Source organism: Macrotis lagotis, chromosome X, assembly GCF_037893015.1.
Source record: "Macrotis lagotis isolate mMagLag1 chromosome X, bilby.v1.9.chrom.fasta, whole genome shotgun sequence".
Classification (NCBI taxonomy): domain Eukaryota; kingdom Metazoa; phylum Chordata; class Mammalia; order Peramelemorphia; family Peramelidae; genus Macrotis; species Macrotis lagotis.
This window is the reverse complement of record NC_133666.1, coordinates 625,216,344-625,227,256: the sequence shown is the minus strand read 5'-3', so window position 1 is coordinate 625,227,256 and position 10,913 is coordinate 625,216,344.

Below are 10,913 nucleotides of genomic sequence, written 5' to 3'. Positions count from 1 at the left end.
AAAGTAAATTGGGAATTTCCATGTATTTGAATTACTTCTACCACAGGGAGCTTGGCCACTAAGACAAGAAAAAACAAGGGGGTCTAAGGCTTCTAGTTAGCTTCCTATGATTGCACAAGTGATCTTAGCCATGATTGGCTGGTTCTGGTTCTTTGTTTTTGAAGAGGACCAAAACAACATCATTATCAGGCCTATGCAAGCTTGGAATGCTCTACCACAGGTCACAAATAGTTCATGTGAACACCTTGGATGAGTTCTCTCAACTTGCTTATATCGAGTTTCCTTTAAGCTGCTTCAATTCTGCCTTGTTCATAGAGTTCAGCACCTTCTCTGATGAGGGCAAGCTATGCTGGGAAGAACTGTGCCAGCCTCTCCCATGCTGTACTATCAATTCCAAAGTTCTGAAGAGAGACTTCAGGAAGTCCCAGTATCGCTTCTTCTGACCCTGCTATGAATACTTGCTCTGTATGAGTTCGCCATAAAAGTTTATTTTGGCAAGCATTCTTCTGGCAATCTAAACAACGTGTCTAGCCCATTGCAGTTGCCCTCTCTGTGGTAATGTTGGAATGGTGGGCAGTTTAGCTCAAGAAAGGACTTCAGTGACTGGTATCTTCTCCTGCCAGGTGATCTTCAGAATCTTCCCAAGACAATTTTTTTTTGTTTTTTTGCAAGGCAATGGAGTTAAGTGACTTGCCCAAGGTCACAAAGCTAAGTAATTATTAAGTTTCTGAGGCTGGGTTTGAACTTAGGTCCTCCTGACTCCAGGACTGGTGCTTTATCCACTGTACCTTCCTAACGATGCTGGTAGACTGTCCAAGTTTCACAGGCATATAGCCATGAGGTCAGCACAATGGCTCTGTAAGATCTTCAGTTTGCTAGTCAATCTAATACTTCTTATCTCCCACATTTTCTTTTGGAGTCTCCTAAAAACTCTGAGGTAGCTCTGGCAATGTGAATGTTAAATTCATTGTCAATGTGTACCTCTCTGGAAAGAACACTGCCAAAGTAAGGGAACTTGTCCACAATACTCAAAAACTTCTCCATTTGCTGTAATTGATGGATCCACATATGGATGGTGTGGTGCTGGCTGATGGAGCACCTGTGTTTTCTTGGTGTTGTTAGACCAAAATTAGCACAAGTAGCAGAGAATCAATTCGTACTTTGTTGCATCTCACCTTCAGCAGCTGCATTGAGGGCACAATCATCTACAAAAAAGATTATGCACCAACATTCCCTCCACTTTGGTCTTGTTTGTAGACTTTTCAAGTTGAAGAATTTGCCATCAGTGTGGTAGCTGACCTTGAGGCCATATTTATCCTCAGTGGCAGTGTTTGATGACATGGCTGAAAACATCATGCTGACAAGTATGAGAGCAAGGACACCTCCTTGTTTCACTCCTTTGATGACCAGAGAATCATGAGAACATTGTTCACTATCCAGAACCCAGGCAAGCATGCCATTATGGAAGTAACAAGACTGATGAACCTGTACTCAGGGCAACCAAATTTGCTATAATTTCCCATAAACCTTCATGACTGTTGATCAGATTTATAAATCTCTGTTCTACTCCTGGTATTTTTTTTTTCTGTAGTTGTTGGGCAGCAAACACCATATTGATCCTTTCTGAAGCCACACTGGCTCTCAGGGAGGTGACCATATAGAGGTGAAGGATCAGCCTATTAAGAAAGATTCTGGCAAGAATCTTACCAGCAATGACTAAGACAGAAATACCTCTGTGGTTGTTATAGAGATGGACAATGAAGACATCCTTGAACTTTTACCATATAACCTGTAAAATTTCATTCAACTACCTCCCCCAATTTATAAATCTCAGCTAGAATAAAATCAGCATCATGTGTTTTGCCAAATGAAAGGAGCCTAATGGCATTCAACACCTTTTCTTCAGTTGGAATTTTAGCTAGGTATGGGTTGACTGCAACCTGAAGTAAATGGTCAGTGGCTTCCAAATTGATTAATAATGGTCTGTTAAGAACACTATGAAAGTGGAGGTGCTCAGTGACAAAGTAGATAGAGCACTGGCCCTGGAATCAGGAGGACTTGAGTTCAAATCCAGCCTCAGACACTTAATAATTGCCTAGCAGTGTGACTTTAGGCAAGTCACTTAACCTCATTGCCTTGCCAAAAAAAAAAAAAGAACACTATGGAAGTGTTAAGCCCATCTCTCTAGAATCATGTCCCTATACTAATCAATGTGGCTCCAACAGCACTCAGTAGTTGAAATGTACTTTATATCTTTGGCCCATAAATAGTCTTCAAATCATCATAAAAGTACTTTAGATTATTTCATCTGCCTTCTTACTGAGCCAAGAATCCTGCATCTCTCTAGGTTTCACTTGTACTTTATTTTTGATGGCATTAAATGCTGCCTTCTTAGAAAAAGATGAAATATCATGCTGGTAAACCCTTGTGGAGTTCTTGTTTTTCATTTAGCAGCTTCTGTGTTTCCCTATCATTTGCATCAAACCAGTCTTATTGTTTTGGCCTAGATGAGTAAATGCAGTGCTGTATACTGTGACATATCTGTGAAAACTGTCCACTCCTTTTCTGGTCCACTGTTGCCAAGTTTGTGTTGGCTCAACTTTCCCTCCAAGTTAGCAAAAATTGTTCCCACTCAGAGGAGCATTCTAATTTCTTGACATTGATTCTACTGGTCATTATTTTGCCTTGGGGGCAGTCACTTTTGTTGAAGGTGAATATTTAACTTGGATAGGATGAATCTGTGATCAGTCCAGCATTCTGTACCACACATTACCTTCATCACTCTCACATTTTGTCTGACTCTTCTCCTTATAAGCATATAGTCTATTAGATGCCAATGTTTGCTGTGAGGATGCATTCAGGAAGTTTGGGGGGTTTTTTTAGGCTTTTGCAAGGCAAATGGGGTTAAGTGGCTTGCCCAAGGCCACAGAGCTAGGTAATTATTAAGTGTCTGAGGCTGGATTTGAACTCAGGTCCTCCTGAATCCAGGGCCAGTGCTTTATCCATTGAGCCACCTAGTTGTCCCCAGGCTTAGAAAGATTACAAGCTACTACTAAAGTTCACAAATTACTACATAAAAATTCATAGGCGACTACAACAAATTCACAGATTAAGTTTTTTATAGAAGCAGCAAGATGGTGAATTTCAGAAGTAATGGAGTTAAGTATAAGTAGTAGACAAGATTTAGTAGAAAAGGGCAAAGGGGTGGAAGATTATACTCGCCTAGAACAGGCAGTCCTCCAAAGGCAAAGAAGCAGCTCAACTGAGGCCTGAGCTGAGCTTTTAAGGAGGACATAGGTGGGGAAATATATATTGATGAGGGGCAGTAGCTTAAAGGGTAGAGATGTGGTAGTTAGAGATATGCTGATGAGGAGTGGTAGCTCCAAGACTTGGAAAATCCTTTCAGTCTAAGGCAGGGATATATTCTTTTGTTGATAGGGGCTTTTATGTTTAGCAGCAGGGATTTACCAGGAGTCCTAGCCAGGTAGGGGAAAGGTACCTTACTAAAAGTTCATTGACCTCAACTCATAGTTTGGACAGTGGGATGGGGGTGGGGGGGTCAAGTCAGTGTTAATGTAAGAATATTTCTCTTAACATTTCCTGTTTCAAAAGGACTAATCAGAAGTTGCTATGCTGTGCTTATCTTTTAACAAGGGGCCAGAGTATATGATCAATACCAAACATCATCCCTTTTACAAATATTTATCAGGCTCATGTTCTCAGAGTTTAAAGGAAGCTTTGGGGTAATGAAAAGAGCAAAAAACTTGGGAGCAGAAAACCTAGTTCTAGAGTACATGGTTCTACCTTAAGGAGAGGAAAAAAGTAGCTGTCCTACTGAGGAGCCAGAGAAGAAAGAGACCTCCACCCAGGCAATCCTTGCTTAAATGCATTTCCATGGTGGGTAGGACAAGGAAAGTGTTTGGGGAAGTGGTTTTACACTTGGTTCCATTGGTATTCTCCAATGTTTATGCCACAAGGGTGGTCCCCAAGGAGTGACTAAAACAGTACTCATTACACTGGGTGGTGTTCCATCCTAATCTTTCCTGTCCCAAAGGGCTAAGTCCGGCGTGGCAAATGATTACATAACTTTCCTGTGCCCTGCTTCAAAACCTTTTAACCTTTCCTCAAACTTCTCTTGCCACTCTTTCGCCACATCCTTGCAACAGGATACCTTGCCTCACACTCTACCCTTCATAAGATTATAGCCAGCACCACTTCATAGTCTCATTTTAATTTAATTTAATTTTTTTTTTATTTTTGAGACTAGGTCTCCTTATCCCACCTGGGCTGGAAATACTACAACCATGGGTCTTGGCCAACTGGCCAAGGAGCTTTGACAGACAGACCACTGATGGACTTTAGTTCTACTAAAGTTCAGAACTCTCCAACTCAAGCAATCCACCAGCCTCAAACTTCTCACTACATGCACACAACACCATGCTTTCACTTTAATGCCAAAAGACTTTGCTTATGGAAATTTTGTCCTATGCCATTCTATAATTAGTTTCTTTACCCTACAGGATGTTATAGCTGAGGTGCCAGACAAGAAAGGAAGTCTGGGAAGCTCCTCTGTTCCAGGAAAAGATGTTGGGTGTCTATATACTGCATCTGTTTATTCTTAGAACACCCTCATCAATTTTCTGAGCTGATGAGGAAATAAGCAGATCTTAGTTATGCTTCACAGTAGCCTTTTTTTTTTTGGTAGCACTTCTTAATTGTTCTTTTGTATCAAGCTTGCATCCTTTATTCACTACCTAAAGTTTTCTTCAGCTTCATGGATCTCCCTTGGCTTCCTTTAAGTTCCAACTAAAATCCCAACTTCTATAGGAAACCTTCCTCAGCTCCTCTTAGTTCCAGAGCTATCCCTCTATTATTCCTTGTATATATCCTGTTTATAGCTTGCTTTGAGTGGATTCTTTTGCATATTGCCCCCTGCCATGAGATTATAAGCTTCTTCTTGAAGGCATTATATCTAAGACTTTTTGTATCCCAGGATAGTGTCTGGCTCAATATAGGTACTTATTAAGTATTTATTGATTGGATGACCTCACATTTACATCTTTTTTTTTGACAAATTTCTGTTTAATATCATTTTCAAGTCCCTTCAATATTCTCTGAAGATCAAAGTGTTTTTTTTTTTAGCAAAACAGTAGTCATCTTGCTCTGATCCTTTAAAAAATTTTTTTCCATTAGTTAACTTTTCTTTTCTCTTACTTTCATCTTCCCTTACCCATTGGGGGGGGAAAAAAGAAAAACAAACTTTTGTAAAAATATGTACACTCAAGCAAAACAGATTCCTCTATTGGCCATATCCCTCTTTAGTCTGCATTTTGAGTCCATATCCATCAGGAGGTAGGCAGGATAATGACAACAATGATAATAGTAGTAGTGATAATAATAGCAAATATTTATATAGTACCTACTATGTACCAGATAGGCATTGTGATAAGAGCTTTACAAAAATTATCTCATTCTGACAATAACCCTCTGAAGTAACTTATTAACCCAATTTTACAGTTGAGTAAACTGAGGTAAATAGTTTACTTCCTTATTGATCCTCCAAAATCATAGTTGATCATCTCATTGATCAGAGTTCATAATTTTTTTAAAATATCTTTTCAATGTTGTTATTAATGTAGAAATTGTTCTCCTGGTTCTGCTCACTTCACTCTGGTCAGTTCATTTAGTCTTCCAAGTTTTTTCTGAAATCATTCCCTTCATCATTTCTTATAGCACAATGTATTCCATCATCTCATATACCTTGATATAAATGACATATATACCTTCATATACTTTGTTTAGTCATTCCCCAATTAAGTTAACCCTTCAGTTTCCAATTATTTTCCACCACACCACAAAAAAAGAACTGCTATAAATATTTTTGTAATTATGGGTCCTTTTTATTTTTCTTATACCTCTTTAATTTATAGTCCTAGTAATAGTATTGTGAGGTCACAGAGCATATACAGTTTGATAACTATGAGGGCATATTTCCAAATTATTTTCCAGAACTTTGGAAATTTTGGAAATTCTGAAGCTTCACCAATAGTTCATTAATGTGCCTGTTTTCCCACAGTACCTCCAAAATGTATAATTTTCTCTTGTTTTTGTTATCTTCCCCAATATGATGACCATGAGGTAAGACCTAGAAGTTGTTTTAATTTGTACTTTTCTAACTATTAATAATTTGGAGCATTTTCTCCACATTTTTATTTTTGCAAGGCAATTGGGTTAAGTGGCTTGCCCAAGGGCACACAGCTAGGTAAATTATTAAGTGTCTGAGGCTGGATTTGAACTCAAGTACTCCTGACTCCAGGGCTAGTGCTCTATCCACTGCGCCACCTAGCCACCCCCACATAATTTAGATAGTTTATATTTCTGTCCACTTTCTATGAACATTTAATAATTGAAAAAATGGTTCTTAATTTTACAAATTGGAACTTGTTTTTTATATATCTTGGAAATGAAACTTTGTCAGAGAAATTTTCTGCTAAATCCTTTCTCTAGTTAATGGGTTCACTTCTTTTGAAAAATAGTTTTCAACAATCATTTTTTGGTATGGTTTTGAGTTTCACATTGTTCCCTTCCTTCCCTCCCTATCTCTTCCTCCTGACAAAGCCTAATATAGATTATACATATATGTGTATGTCAAGTATATATCCATATTAATCTTGTTGTGAAAGAAGAGTCGAATCAAAAAAGGGGAAAAAACCATGAGAGGAAAAAAACATAATACATAAAACAAATTTCAAAAATTTAAAATAGTAAGCTTTGGTCTGTATTCAAGCTACATGGGTCCTTCTCTGGGGATGGTATTTTCCATCACAAGTTCTTTAGAATTGTCTTTATTTATTGTGCTGCTGAGATGAGCAAATCCATCATAGTTGATCTTCGCACAATGTTGCTGTTAGTACATACAAGGTTCTTCTGGTTCTGCTCATTTCACTCAGCATCAGTTCATGCAAATCTTTCCAGATTTTTCTGAAGTCCTGTCCCTCATGATGTCTTAAAGAACAATAGTGCTCCATTATATACAGTTTGTTCAGCCATTCCCCAATTGATGGATATCCCCCTCAATTTTCAATTCTTTGTCACCATGAAAAGAGCTGCTATAAATATTTTGTATATGTGCTATAAATATTTTTTGTGATCTCCTTGATATACAGACTTAGTAGTAGTATTGTTGGATCAAATGGTATGCACTAATTGGTTCACTTCTAATCATATTTGCATTAATATTGTTATTGTTATAGAGTACTGGCCTTGAATCAGGAAGACCTTAATTCAAATCTAGCCTTAGATACTAGCTATGTGACTTTGGGCATTACTTAACTTCAGTTTGCCTCAGTTTCTTCATCAATAAAATTAAGATGATAATAATACCTATCTCCAATGGTTGTCATAAGGATTAATGAGATAATATATACTTAGTCCAATGTCTGTTATATGGTGAGCATTATGTAAATGCTAGTAATGATAATGATGATGATGATGATGATGATGAAAATTCTAAATTTTATATAATTTAAATTATCCATTTTTTTGGTGATCCTCTAGTGCTTGTTAATTCATAAACTCTCTATCAATACAATTGCATACTTAATTTCTTCTTTGCTGTTCTAATTTATGATCTTACTTTTTTATATCCACATGATGTAGCCATTTGAAGCTTATTTTGGTGTATAGTGTGAAGTGTTGTTCCAAACCTAATTTCTGCTAGTGTGCTTTTCATTTCTCAAAGCAGCTTTGGTGCGTTAGTGAATCCTTATCCCAATATCTCTGGGGGTTTGGATTTTGTCAAATATTAGACTACTTAATTCATCTTCTGTTGTATAATATTTAACCCATCAGCTCTATTTGTTGACCTCTGCTTTTTAAACCAGTGCCATATTGTTATGATGAATCCATCTTTATAGTTTTGAAATTTGCTGATTATAAGGGTCCCTTTCTTTCCCACTTGTTTTTTTATAATATCCTTTGAAATTCTTGATCATTTATTACTTCTGATGAATCATTCAGAATTTTTTTTTCTAGCTCTCTACAGTAAGCCTTTGGCTAGGTGGCATAGTAGATAGAGCACCAGCCCTGGAGTCAGGAGTACCTGAGTTCAAATCCAGCTTCAGACACTTAATAATTACCTAGCTGTGTAGCCTTGGGCAAGCCACTTAACCCTATTTGCCTTGCAAAAAACCTAAAAAAATAAAAAATAAAAATAAAATAAAAAATAAAGTAAACCTTTGGTAGTTTGAGTAGTTAAACATCACTTTATATTGATTAGGAAAATCAAGCAACAACTGAAAAACTCTCATTCCAACACTTTTTTCATAGGCATCTGCTTCCTTCAAACCAAATGATAATTCTCCACTTGATGTACTGGATAAATTCATGGCCTACATTTTTTTTCTTTTAAAGATTTTATTTATTTTGAGTTTTACAATTTTTCCCCTAATCTTACTTCCCTCCCCCCACCCACCACAGAAGGCAATTTGTCAGTCATTACATTGTTTCCATGGTATATATTGATCCAAATTGAATGTGATGAGAGAGAAATCATATCCTTAGGGAAGAAAAAGTATAAGAGATAGCAAGATTACATAATAAGATATCAGGTTTTTTTTTTTCCTAAATTAAAGGTAATAGCCCTTGGTCTTTCTCTGGATACAGATGGTATTCTCCAACGAAGATAGCCCCAGATTGTCCCTGATTGTTGCACTGATGGAATGAGCAAGTCCATCAAGGTTGATCATCACCCCCATGTTGCTGTTAGGATGTACAGTGTTTTTCTGGTTCTGCTCATCTCACTCAGAATCAGTTCATGCAAATCCCAGAGTTTGTTAAACCATTCACCTGTTGAAGGACATTTACTTGATTTCCAATTCTTTGCCACCACAAACAGGACTGCTATAAATATTTTCATACAAGTGATGTTTTTACCCTTTTTCATCATCTCTTCAGGGTACAGACCCAGTAGTATGGATGGATCAAAGGGTTTGCACATTTTTGTTGCCTTTTGGGCCTAATTCCAAATTGTTCTCCAGAAAGGTTGGATGAGTTCACAGCTCCACCAACAATGTATTAATGTCCCAGATTTCCCACATCCCTTCCTACATTGATCATTGTCCTTTCTGGTCATATTGGCCAGTCTGAGAGGTGCGAGGTGGTACCTCAGAGATGCTTTAATTTGCATTTCTCTAATAAGTAGTGATTTAGAACATTTTTTCACATGACTATGGATCACTTTGATTTCTTCATCTGTAAATTGCATGGCCTACATTTTTAACAGAAAGTTATGATCTTGAATTGGGCTGTTGGAACTTGGTTCTCTTGGTCTTTCATCATCATAAACAGAGTTACTTTATTTATAGCTCTGTCTTTCCATGGATTCTTTGAAAACTTTTGACCTTGAATCTATATTGTCAGGATGACTTTCTTGCTCTGCTTCTTTAGTCCATACACAAGAAAATGTTCTAGTTAGCCAGGGTGAGTTTCCTCTTAGGAATTCTTAGTAGCTTTTGGGAATTTGCTTTCTCTTGCCCCTTATGATTCTGCCCATACTTCAAAATCTGGTGAGTTTTGTAAAAAATTATTAATTCCCTGTTTTTAGATCAAAACCACTGCTCATTTCACAGCTCAGTTCAGCTGCATGAAATTCCCTTCTTCAGAACTTATTAACTTGACCTGTCTTAGGGGTGGCTAGGTGGCACAGTGGACAAAGCACCGGCCCTGGAGTCAGGAGTACCTGGGTTCAAATCCGGTCTCAGATACTTAATAATTACCTAGCTGTGTGGCCTTGGGCAAGCCTCCTAGCCCCGTTTGCCTTGCAAAAACCTAAAAAACAAAAAACAACAACAACAAAAAAAAACTTGACCTGTCTTTGTAATATGGAATAACTATGAATTAAAAAAAGCAAAAGACTTATTCCCTTCTGAGTTAAAATGTAATGCCAGTGAATGCAGTATACGGTTGGTCTGCTTTTCAGGGACCCTATAATGCTCTTGTTAACCAATTTTTCATGTGATATCAGGCTCTGTAGACATTAGGCCCAGTTCAAACCCAAAAATCTGATCTCTAATGCTCACCATTTCCTTTTCTTCTATCTTTTTTTTAAAATATGTACTTCTTTTCCAGGTTAGATGCTTGATGAATACTTAATGCTCTTGACATATAGATAATCCAAATAGAACAGGAGACTGGCTAATGGGCCCTGCTCTTAGGAGTATACACAGAATACCCATGATGCAATCTTCATAGAAATATTGGAACCTAAATAGTGATTCTTTACCTGGTTTCAGTTCATTTACCACATGATGAAGAAGAATATTTTTGGCAGGATGCCTAGCCAGAACTAGGGACATTCAAAAGATACTAACCAAACATAAGTTTGTCCTTCTCCTGGGCAAACTTTTTCTTATCAGCATTCTGGTGAGAAAGAGGAGACAGTGCTGTAATGGGAGAGGCTTTAGGCCCTCCTGTATGTCCCATAAATGCATTTCTTTGTTTTTTGGGGGGGGAGGGTTTGTTTGGGGTTTTTTTGCAAGGCAGTGGGGTTAAGTGACTTGCCCAAGGTCACACTGCTAGGCAATTTATTTTCTGAGGCCAGATTTGAAATCAGATCCTCCTGACTCTAGGGTCAGTGCTCTATCTACTGCACCACCTAGCTGCCCCTCTTTGTTCTATTATATTAGGTGAAGGAAGTTAGAGACTATAATCTTATTACTTTCCAAAGGTCAAGAGAGCAAGTCACCAACAGATTTTGGTATAGAGTCCTTGCTTTGGTTTGTATTCAGTCAGTTTAGCTTGGAGCTAGAAGGAGCATAAAGCAATCTTGAAGACCCAGATCAGTGGTATATGAGACAAGGGCTCATCCTATAGCAATGCTACATTTGAACATGAACTTGATGGAACCAATGTTA